Source organism: Myzus persicae, unplaced genomic scaffold, assembly GCF_001856785.1.
Source record: "Myzus persicae strain clone G006 unplaced genomic scaffold, MPER_G0061.0, whole genome shotgun sequence".
NCBI lineage: Eukaryota > Metazoa > Arthropoda > Insecta > Hemiptera > Aphididae > Myzus > Myzus persicae.
The window spans coordinates 119,130-132,918 of NW_019103897.1; positions in this window are offsets into that span (position 1 = coordinate 119,130).

The following is a 13,789-nucleotide window of genomic DNA, read 5'->3' on the forward strand; positions in this document are numbered from 1 at the left end:
CCCACGGTAACCCCTTTTCGCTTCAACCCCGCGGTCACTGCTCGTAATATCCGTAGTCATTCAATAACTCCCCCCTCTGGGACCTTTTTCGTGGTAAACACTTTAATAGCGCACGATTGTGTATACAAAATATTCGGTTTTCACCACGGTTGTATAAACGGTGGTAACTTGTCGATAATAATCTATAACCGCGAAGATGGCGAATAAAATATGTTTATGATATAACCATAAATTGTTGAATACATATTCACATCACTAGTTTTTTTTTACATTTTGATTGTTTTATGTTCATTATTTATGAATGTGCCTATTATCATATATCATGTATGTACTGTAGTACTGTACCTACATTTTTTTTTCAAAATTAGTTCAAATAAAAGAAGACCGATAAGGCAATAACGTAGTTGCTGATTTGGGATTTATTCAGAAAATTATTTATTACAAATATTGAATATTGAATAAGTACACTTATTTAGTAGCCGCTTGAGGGATAGGAAAAAATATCCACTAATCCTGCAATTCACCCCCTCCTAAATGTAGGTCTAAGAATGCCCTTGAAATACTCGCCATTCATAAGTTGTGTACACCATATATTCCTATTTCCGCACACCACGCATGCTATATTATATGTATACATACATAAATAGTGACTGCAGGAACTACATACAATACGACGTGTGCCTCGTCGACAAATCGATTATCTAAATCGCTTTCAGTTAGACAGCGTTTCAGCCCGCTAATATTTTATTATTATTGTATATATTATTATATACCGCCACCGCGCTGCGGTCGTTAGCGCCGGTACATAATATCTATACATGAATATGTATGCATTATATTATATCAATTTAATAATGTGTGCAAGTGTGGGTTAAATGTATTTCTATATCATTTAGACGGATGGACGACATTATATGGGCTGCAAGTATAACTAACCTATAATATAATATGCACTGTACTTCCTATAATATAGCTGCAGTCCTCACGACAACAATAGCCGATACCTAACCACATAAAAGGTACACTCCCGTGTTCGCATTATAATATATGTGCCCATTATTATATTAAATTGATCCTTTTTTCATTCACCGTAGTGTATATTCTGCAGCTTAACATAGTCATTCGATTATACGACTCTATATTATTTTTCCAATCGTAGGTACCTAAACATTTTATTCATCAGCTGTACCCATAAACCATTTATATATTATTATTATTATGCTGTTTACACTGACATTTATTGATATTGTTTCATGTCATCAATTCTGTACGCTGAATGACAGCTTTAATCACTTATCAAAATAAACTGATATAATTATCAATAATATGTAATTTCCTTACTATATATAGCGTGTGCTTGATGGCCACTGTAATTTTACATTTCACTCAATTGATATATAGTCCATTACATAAGAGGTAACGTTTCTGTCTCTAATTTGTCTAATTTAACACAACAAATCTAAGGATTAAATCCTACCTATAAAATAGTGGTTAACACAATATATAAATACATATTCGAATATTATACTTACATTAAGAATTTAGAGTTTAGAGCCACATAATAGTCACTATATGTCTATATCCGTTTAAACGTTTGAGGTCATTAAGTGATTTCCCACGCTTTAGGGAAGTACAATATTAAACACTATAGTCCACTGCGAGTAGGATATATACCGATAATATAGATTAATATTAATATTAATTCAACCACCCATAAAATCGTGGATATAATATTTTATATTTATTTTAATTGTTGAACTATAATAGTATGTACTGGAAGTTCTAAATAAAAATAAAAAATAAATTTTATATGAATATTTATTTTATTTTTTTATTTATTTGATAATTAGACACCCCTAAGGTAATTGGTTACATAGGTTACAAAACTAGGTAAATAATTAAGGGACAGATAGGTGAAGGTGTCATGAGATTAAGTTTGGTTGCTGGAATAGTACATGTAATGGTTATAGGTTGTGTGTGGGTACTTATTAGAGTTTTTTATAGTTCAATTAAAATTATGAGTTTATTAAAACAATAGGTAGTTAGATAAAATTAAACAATTTAGATACGACGTCCCTCCCAAGACATAGGACTTAAGTTATATCAATTATATACATTACAGCAATGGTTGTCGAAAACGGTAGTGTTAACCTCTTTTTACCGTCAACATGTCTACGAGTATGTATATATGCTTTGACTGATAATAATACATATAGCGATGCAAATATTTTATTTCCTGTTCCCGTAAGTGTCCGTGCGTGTGTGCAGATGGTGTTGCGAGGTGGTAGTGAGGTATACGGAATATATTGTGTGTGAAAAAGTAAAAAATTTAACAATAAAAAGTTCACGGGACCAGTGTGCTAATGTGTGAGTGTGTATCGAAGGGCGAGTGGAGAAGAGACGTCGAAATGCGACGTCGGCCACGGGGACGTGAGGGGCGGTTGCGAAAAAATCTTCCGGCGGGCAACCATTCGTCACCGGGCGTCAAATTGTCATTCGGCAAGATAAACCCGCCGAGATACGGGTGAGTGACAATGAAAAATGAAATATTATAATTTTCTACAGCGGTGGCGGCGGCAGCGGGCGCGGACGACCAAGCCCGGCGTCGAATAAAGCTCCCCGCGCTGGCAGTGTCGACACAAGAAACAAAAAGGAAAAAGTGAAAAGGAATAATATAAAAAAAAATACACGAAGCGAATATTTACATATTATACTAAAGGGAAAACGAAAACCCCCGCAAAAGTTGATGGCGTGGAGCGAAAGCGGAAGAAATTCAAATGAGGAGATCCGACAGCGGCGTTGACGGCGACGTTCGCGGGGATATATATTATATAAGTATACGGACTCGAATTCGGTCGCTTGCGGAGGGCGGCGAGACGTCACCGCGCGTTCGTCGAACTTGTTACACCGAACGCGGCTGCGACGGTGGCGGACAGCGCCGATAAAAACGTATACCGTTTTTTAAATTTATTTTTATTTTGTTTTCACAGACGACTGTTGGAAAAAAATCAAATGGTGGAAGTCTAGCGGGTAGTCGTCACGAGGGGGTGAATGAGAGAAAACGATACGGTGCGACAAGACTGTGCGGTGTACCTGGTATAGCTACTGCAAGAGGGAGATGGGTGAATACGGTGATCTGTCATTTCCCGTCCTTGCATTGTATAATATATAATATATTGTCTATACCCACGGCGGTACTCGTCAACGGGGCCGGGTCGACGACAATAAAAGTCCTGTTTAATTAAAAAATATATTATTATAATAAACAACGTGCGTTGACCGAAACGAGTCATCTTGTGTATTAGTGTGTGCGACGGTAATGCGCGGAAAAAGGAAATACTGCGCACCCATCAGCTTAGACGACGATAACTTACATGTCACGCAGTACCTCCACCTCCAAAATCAAAAAACTTGTTAGCTCCGATAATCGATTATAAGTTATAATTAAGTGCTGCTGCTTTGACTAGCGTAAGCCGAAAGAACCTTTTGTACAGAATTCAGCACCAAAGTTTACACCACGATACAGTAAGTAGGGGGGTCAAAATAAAAAATTTCAGTAATAAGGTAATATTGTGGTGATATTTATTGAGCTACAAGTTCATAATATTTTTTTCCAGGGGGGGGGGCAAGTGCCCTGTCTTGCCCCCCCCCCCACAATGGGCGCCCTTATTGTGTGGCAAGAACAATAACCGATAAGTGAGTTAAGCTGTTGACCCCTCTTAACAGCTAGAATTTGATATATTATAGACAAAACATTTGATACGGATAAGTTTATATATTGTATAATATTGTATATTAATCTGATTTGTACAGCAACTTTGATTGGCAGAAAAAATATGTTCGAATGATTAGTAATAGTTATTAGTTATTACTTATTAAATATAACTTATAATTATTTAAAGTTTCAAAAAAGCATAAGACTGAAAATGTAATATTTTTTCAAAATAGTCTTTTTGACTTTTTGTAATCGTAGACAATTCATCAGGTTACCTGTTACTATAGTGATATACATTTTAACATATTATCATAATATACAATATTCATTATAAATACACAGACCATACAGTCATTGTATTAGAGATATATTTTATGTTCAAAAAAATGTTTAAAAGTTATCTAGCAAAATGTACTTGGTAACCTACATGTATAGATTTTTAGATTAATGCATATTTTGAAAATGTCTCAAAAATTAAATTTCTGAAGTTTAACATCATTAATATCCTTATAATCAGTTATATTATATTAAATTAATACATTTACCACGGTTTGGACGGTCAAATTAATATAGTTTTTATTATATGCGATTAACCGTACCTCCTAGTACTCACTCATTTGTAGCGTTTTAGAATAATAAATATATTATGATGCACACCTATAATTTTAACTTTTTGCCGACGTTTGGTTAGATACATAATAATATTTGAAATCGCTTTTTTATGCGTTAGTGATAAATTGTGGAAATGGGCGTGTACTATCAGTGAACGGTGTAACCAACCAGTCAACCGCCATATCTCTGTAGACTAAAATATTATACTATTTAAATATGTATGACGTGTGTTATTACTGAGTGTGTTATACACGTTGGCACAATAAAAATAGTAGTAATATTATCATTAATATCATTTACCACAGTATCGTTCTGTGTTTTATAAAAATTTGCGAGGATTAAGAAAATAATATTTTATACAGGTAGGTTACCTATTACTTGTTGTAATGTGTGGCCAAAATAGTATGGACTATAGGTCTCCGTTTTTCATTTTTTTTTCCAAAAGTATCCAAGTTATAATATTGTACAACTCAATCAACGACATTTTTTTCATTTATTAAGTAATTTTTTTACAAATTTTGGAATATAATTTTTTGACATGTATCTTTTCTATCACTTTCCAGCAAAACGAAAAAAATATATTTTGGTGAGACTGATAATTTTTGTTTCCAACAAAATTTTTTTTTTAACAAATACTATAATGATAACTAAAACCTTATAATTATTATAATATGATTGTGATGTTATTGGATGGATTTAAGTTAAAGTTAGAAAAAAAATAATAACATGGGTACCTATATCACGGTACCATTGTTACGTGAACAATTATCATATTTTAGTTAATACTATAAAATATAAATGAATATTTTTAACTTGCTACATTTTAATCATTGAAAATTATTTACATGACAACGGTATACTTATCAATATATACCTAAGTATTATACGCGGCTGATAAGTATTAAGACCAAACTATCTAAGTATCTTAAAAATATCGGTATATACCATATCATTATGTAAGATAATACATCTTATAGTTTTAAGGACCAGATAAAAATTATTTTTGGAGGAAACGAAAAACAGACCTTTATTAAATTAGGTGGAAACAATATGATAAAAGAAGCGGAAACGAATGTTTTTTTTGCGGAAGTAAATAGGACCACTACTTTTCGGCAATCAACCTTAGCTGGTTCAAAATAACGTCCCTTTACCGTTTTTAGTAGGTATTTTATACTACATTGGGTATATTATGTCGATATGAATATATTAGCTAAGGCTAAATTATATATTTATTTTGTATTACGTAAGATTATAGCGGTTATCGTATAAAATATTCTGTTAAAATCTGCACCACATTGACTTGCAGTTGTGCAGTTTCATAAAAAAAACTAACAAGTTTACAAAACTTACAATAAGTTATAAGTTACAAATAACATCCGAAAACAGACAAATCAAATTTATTTCAGTTTCATAAAATTACATATTATATTATACATGCAAGTATAAGGTAACCATCGATCTTTACTCAACAATAACAACGATTTACTAACTACTAATGATCCACCGATTACCAACGATAAGCTATAATAAGAATAAAATACCATAATATTGATTAACAACCTTAGTGTTGGCTGTACCATCACCAACTTCCTTATTCATGCGTAGTTATATTTAAATTTTGTAGATGTATGGCAAGCAACAGACGTATAGTAATAAATAAAAATCGATTATCGAGGAACCACAATGAATAACCACGAATGTAATTTTTTTCATAGGTAGGTTTTACACTTTAATTAGTACGCCAACAATATTGAAGTACATGCATGCGCCAATAATATTGTATCTAAAGTGGTTTTTTTCTTTTAACTGCCCGTTTTTTATGTTGGTGTCAATAGAAATCAGACGATACCGCGTAAAATATGTACCCAGGAGCATCTGATTGCGTTTTTCGCCAATACATGTTTATTAGATCTCTAAAAATAATAATTATCCGTAAACAATAAGAGTCATGTGATGTTTCCGTCAAGACATACATAATACATATGTATGTATACGCAAACAGTTCGAGACGGCATTTGCGGTTGTTAAGGTCGAAATAGTTATTTTTCTCACCTTCGAATAACAAAACCGACGGTTTGTAGTACCTATATACATTATATTTATATAATATATATTCTATACAGTACGATACCGACTAGATGATAGGTATATTGTATTGTGTTATAAGATATATATATGTGTTCGTTGGACGGTGTTTCACAAAAACGTGTTAGAATTACGTAATAATGGAATGTTTGGAAAACTCTCGAATTCTACTTATTTTCAATTTCTCAGGCGGCATGTAATATTTTCGTCCCATCGTATAAATCGCCTCAAGCGATGTTCAATATTTCACCCTATATAACATCACAACACGTCACACGATGTAATATTATTATGTATACGATACAGCTGAACGCTCGCCGCACCGTGGTCAAACATACTGCAATAAATTATCGGTCGTCAAAACAAAATAATATTTTGAGTGCGGTCTTCGACAATATTTAGCGACTGCAGGTGTATTATACCTATACAGACCCTTAGAATACAATATCTTTTTAATTTATACTACCTATACAATCAATGAGGCGTATGTATTTTATATATAAAAAAAACTATTACTATTATTTATAAATTGAGTTAATATACACCAAATATATTATGGTGTTCAGAAACACAACACAATAAAATAAGATATCATTAAACTAATGGAGAAACATTAGAGATGTAAAACGATAAAAAAACCTGACCTAATTGTATACCTGCATATTATATTGTATTGATGATATAGTGATTAGTGGAGATAAAACCTTTTTATATTAAAATTATTGACATTCTATTACTTCAATTATTCTTAAACGGTGGACCTTTCATACTATAATAACGTATTTATTTAATAGTTTGCTTACAATATTAATAGTTGTTACTTATAAATGGGTTTCAAAACTGGCATGCTCGTGTCTTAGCGATTTATATAGAACATTTTTGTATTTTACCTTCCAACAAACCGATGATAATGTCGGTATAAATGTATCGTGGTTATTATTACTAATGACTAATAAATAATAATAATAATAATAATAATAATAATAGCAATAATAATAATAATTTAAGCTGGGAATTGATCTTACGAAAAGTGGAACTTTGAATAGATACATTTATATTTTTAACAATAAATATGTTTATTTCAAAAACAAATTATGATCGTGACAAACATACAGCAGCTGTTACTTTTTTGTCATTATCTAAAATGTATTATTATAACATTTTAATTACATTTTTAAGTAATCGCTTCTGTATTTACTCTTCGGTCTCTCTGACCTCGCATATATTATATTACATGGACATTATTGTTTATTGTGACTGAAATTTTTGAACAACTTATATGTTATACGCTTGAGTTTAAAAATATGTTATTGAAATATTTTTATTATTTCACAAACAATATATACTATACGAGTAGGCTAGATACATGAAACAACAATCTTTAAAACTATATAATAAAAAATATTTATGGATGACTAATCTAAAACAATGTTTTTATCTAAAATTATGTATTTGTATAACTATTTATTTAACGAGGACGGTGTAATATCTTAATTATAACGCTTTATCTATAGATTGCTTCTACAAAATCAAAAAAATTATATTTTAGGTAATCAGTTTTATCTTAAGTAGAACAATACTTTTTAATCAATATAATATTATCTCAGAATCGTTCACACAATACTATTTTATTTTAATGAGTAATGACTAATACATATTTTCAGAAAACTTTTTTATCGAGAAATGTTATGTGAGAAGTATATGTAATAAACTAATAACCGTTAACCACTTATAATTGCGAAATCTAATAGATAATGCGGAAAATGGTAATATACCACTATGGCGTTAAGCGAAAAGAACGCAAAGCGAGTCAAATTGTTGCTATCTAATATTTCTGTCTATGGGTACTTATATATTTTGCTCATCTTCTCCATAGAATAAACTCTATATATATATAAATAGATAATGACGAGTATCTTACTCTCCATTAAATAGTATATACACAAAATTGAAATGTCTTTAATTGATAAATTATTCAACTTGACCGAAAGTCAAACAATATTTAATTTTAATTTTTTTAATTTTTTATGTCATTACAATTATTTACAATATAATTAGTTTAATTAGCAAATTTGATAGTTCATAATGGTATGTTATAATATTATTCGTACATAATCTTAAAATAGTACATTTTAAACATAATATGAAAATGATCTTAGTAAGGTTATAATTTCGTATTAACTTATTGGTGCAAACCTTGTCTAATAAATAGACGTCATTCCATGAATCATGACTAATTGGCCTGAAGACAAATATTGTGATAGCTACATATTTATGTTACATTTTATCACAATCAAACACGTTACATTTCGATCAATAAACCGACTAGAGTATAAACATATTTATTTAAGCTAAACATTTAATTGCGCGTAACTCTATGTTTTCCGATAAACTAAAAGTAATGGACAAAAAATAAATACGAGAATATAGAGAGGGAAATTGTAATAAATACATAACACAAATTACACAATACAGAAGTGCTATAAATTAAAATATGTGGCTTGAGAGAGGAGACTGCAGCTAGTAGAGGTTTTTCATTCAAGAATCCATATTAAAATATAGAAAGACTAAGATAGAATAATATAATAGAAATAAGAATGGACCTGGGAGTCGAAATGGAGTGTGATTTCGAGAGAGGTTAAACCCAGAGAAGAAAGACAAAAAAGATGCATTGAAATAGAAAGGGAACATCGACGACGATACAATATACTTAGGTATCGTGCGTAGGTAATATAGGTACATCCTCAGCTGTCGAGCATTATTGCACCGAATGATTTGTCAAGATCTGAAAGACGAAAGAAGTTCATATATAGTTTGGATTCGCGCATATTATAGTATATTATTGTATATTATATTATACATACGCCTGCCTTTCACGCAGTCCTCCGCTGTAATGTTGTATTATATTCCATAATATGTATAATGTATACGCACGGAACACCATTATGATAATATAATATGTGTACAGCAGTGCGTATTATTAGTATTGTATTATTGGAAACGACATGACTAGCGAGGTATACCCATCTATACCTTATATATATATATATATTATTAAGGTTGGGATATCACTAATTGAGTGGTAGTCGTCGTTATGTCCCCGTGTAGCAGTTGACGTGGACCTTTCGAAAGGCAAATCGACAGAGTCATATTATAATAATTTATTTGGGTATATATAGTGCGTGCCACCATGGTGTTTCGCATTGTGCATAATATGTAATATGTACACGGTGATAGGTATAATAGCGACCTAAGCGTTTGGGTGGGAATTTCGCGGAAATCACGTATACATAATAATATTGTACATGATTACGCATTACGTACATATACGTAATATATATATATATATATATATACACGTGAGTGTGTAATATATAATACAATGTTTGAGTTTGTGTGTGCGTTAAGGATCGCTTTGAGGACTTAACGAGCGCCGAGCGACCGTTCCGTGTCTGTACGCGATATTCAACGTAATTATTATTATTCGTTACCAGCCGGTATTCATAATTCATATAATATATATACGCTCTGAATATTTATAATTTATATATTTAAGTAAATATTTCATGTTTTCCGAAATTTTTAGTTAATTCTTAGTCGACGAGTTTCCCGCACTAACGGGCGTATGTAATATTACGACAATGCACGGTAATATATAAACATAATATCAAAAGATATCGGTCATGCGGAAGAAAAACGACACAAACTCAATGTATCGTATTCTATAATAATAATATATCAATGGATTCGATACATTTTTTGTGGATGAATGAAAAAACACCAAAATGTTCGTATTAGGCTGATATATATAGTAGATAATGCATAGACGCAGGTTCACTATTGTAAATTTGGATTTTGTCATCATATAGTGTGTAACCTCGACAGCCGGTCAGGTTTGACATCAAAAACATATCATATATGCATAAAGGCAGCCCCCTAAATTTAAGTGCATAGAACGAAAATGCGAAGTCTCATACGAATTTAAAAATATATAGCTTATATAAATGTGTTCAAATTTATTCGAAAGTATTTATAACATTGTCCCTTCCGGCCACTCCAATCCATAAGTTTGACTAATGCACGAAAAAGCGTGTAAACTATATCTGTCAAAATGGGATCGACAACAGCAGGTAGGTAGTATGCGTACATTTCACACACACACACACACACACACACACACACACACACACACACACACACACATACACACACATATATATATATAATTTACAATTAAATAATTATTTACCTATACATGTATACTACGTATGTAGGTAGGTAAACATATTATAATATTATAATAGGTGATAAGAACTCTGTTTGGCATTGCCCTGCAGTGAATAAAGACACAACGATGAGGCGATTCTCATTATCCTTCTAAATGTGTGCAGATTCGATTATTATTCTCAAATTTGGTAATGTCCGGAAACAGCGGATGAACCTTTTATGAAACCGTCAATAGTATGTTTTGGTACCTATTTCCTTTTAATTGTTGTTATTATATTATAGTGTAACGCACTGATACATATTATACCCGGTTCGGTATTCAAAGTTCGCTGACAATTACACAGACCTGTGAGGGAGTTTACGTACGATGCGCATGTGACTGTGGGATTTACATCCACCCGCGTGTATACAAAGCCTGCTAGCTGTTCCCGCAGGTGTGATATGTTTCCGATAAACAATGTTATACATCTGTGTCTCGATTAAATGCTCCATTATTGTTTCCGACGGTTTGTCTGCACGAGATGTGTTTTGATTGACCACCACGGTGCCTTGTAGACTACAAAACGATTACCCCCCAAACTGACCTATACCTACATTATTATTAAAATATTGTAGAAAAATATGTACTCGAATTGCATTTTTAACTACACGCTAACACTTATACAGATAGCAGATAATATTTGCTTGAATTGCTTAAAACCTTTAAGAAAGTTATAAATTCTATTCGGTGTGTATTATGTATAGCATAGTACTATATATTATACTCAGGTATCGAAGTATAATAAACAATTCTTACATAACTCATGACTCATAAGTTAAAATAAAACATTTAAAAATAGTGAATTCATAAATTATTAAGTTTTATTCGATGTATATTTAATGCTTGTGCCATATATTTATATGCTCTAAAGTACTTTTTACACGCTATAATTTTTTTTACTAATTATTCGATTATACATACTATTAATATTTACTTTGCGTATACGTGCATTTAAAATATTTGATGAATACCATGTGTAGTTTTGTAATATCATTGTTAGAGGTCGGATTTTTATGATTTTACATATTTGTTTCTAGTTTATGCAGTTAAATGGGAGTGAGAAATCTTTACGAATCATGAAACACAGAATTCACAGGAAAAAATTTATTTTGCATAAAAAAGCATATTTTAGAGGTTAGAGAATATTTAACACGTTAGAGAATATTTGGGAATATTTTTGTGATACCCGGCATATAATGAACATATTTCACGCATATCAGCATTTGATAAATACAATGTTCACTAAATGATTTATTTCCGGATTTTAATAAAAATTAATCTCCAGGTATTCCTTATCGATTGCGAAAGCACAACGGTTATTTCGTTAGCTGTCACGACTATACATCGAACAATATATAGTAATTAATTGTTATTGTAAAATTAATTTAACTAAATATTTTTAAAACCAAATTAATAAAAAATTAATTTAAACTGTTTTTTTTTTTTTATATCAAAAGAATATTTTGCATATTTAAGGACATAAAACATCATATATCTGGTATTTTAAAGGAATATTAAGAGAATATATTGCTTATTTTATGTGACATACAAACATCATATTTTAAGGATTTCAAAAGAATATAAATCCGACCTCTAATCATTGTATATTTGTATGTATTTAGACATACTATAATACATTCAAGTTAAGCGAAGAAAACAACTTATCAGCTATCACACAAAATATGTAAGTACGTTAATACTAAAATGTCGGCAGTTTTTCAATTTTTTCAATTATTTTGATGTACTATGTACGAGTTTATTGACTTTGAAAAACGAGCTTCAATTTGATATGAATTGCTTTATTTAATTAAAATACAGCTACAAACGGCTATATTATGAAGATATTATACAAATTGAGTTCTTTTTAAAACTATTGAATAACACGTGACGTGATAAATTGTACAGTACCCGAAAAGTGTGTAATATTGAACAAGGGGGAGGGGGCGTTTTAAACCGTTTTCACTTAAGCTATGACCACGGGAAAAAATAGTGACTCTCACTGCAGTATATTATAATATTGACCGGTAGTAACAGTTGACCTGCGGGGCTTGTACAAAACTCGTCGACCTGACCTGGCCCGCAGTCACTCGTTCCTACCAAGTCAAATATACATTTATTAAATAATATTATGCTTATTAAATTAGGAAACTACCGTGTACCTATACATTATTATAACGAATATTGTAGAACGTACCTAATAAATACGCGTGTGAATGTTATTATAATATAATCTGTTTAATATATATTATAATGTCTAAACTCCAAATATTTTCCTGTACTTATAAGTTATAACATACCGACGCATTGTTGTTTCGTACATTTTATCAAATACAGAACTGTGAACCGCGCGTACTTGTACGATATCCCGATGTAATGATAATAATATGCATCGTGATTCATGGACTAAAATATTGTTTTATATATTATATCATCGATTATTATATGATTAATGTTTTTTTCCTCAACCATCGCGGTCATATTCCTTTGCCATGTATGATTAAATAAGTACTATTGTATTTATTATTTTATACTTTTTTAATTAATTTACTTTTTTCTCGAGAGGCGTTTTTTTCGTCGGGACTTCTTTTACTGGGACTTTTTTCCGATAAATGTACTTACCCGTGATTGCCGTGAAACGCTAGATGACGGTATTTTAACAATGTTATAGGACGTTATTCTTTAGGATTCAAATCCCACCGCAGCAGAAGCGGACCACTCCATAAGATAATAATAATATGTGGTCTACGAGTAGCAACAATAAACTCCTACACCCCACCTCCTGGCTCGTGTAAGAACTCGAGTGCTCCTCCAACATCGAGAACAATGTAATCGATGCTATAAAATAAATAGTACATTAATAATACGCCGCGAGGAACAGAAAGCGCGCAAAAGCCGCGGACTTGTAGAGATTTCGAAAATCGCCCCGTTGCGGCGGCGACGGAAACAGGGAAAACAACTCTTGGAGTTGGGTTATATTATATAGAAAAGGCTCTCGGCCGGCACAGCCTTTTATACATATCATATAATATTATACAGTAGTACTGGCGTGTGTGCGAATGACGACGTCATTGTTGTGTGAGTGTGTGTAAGTGTGTGTACGCGAGTGGCAG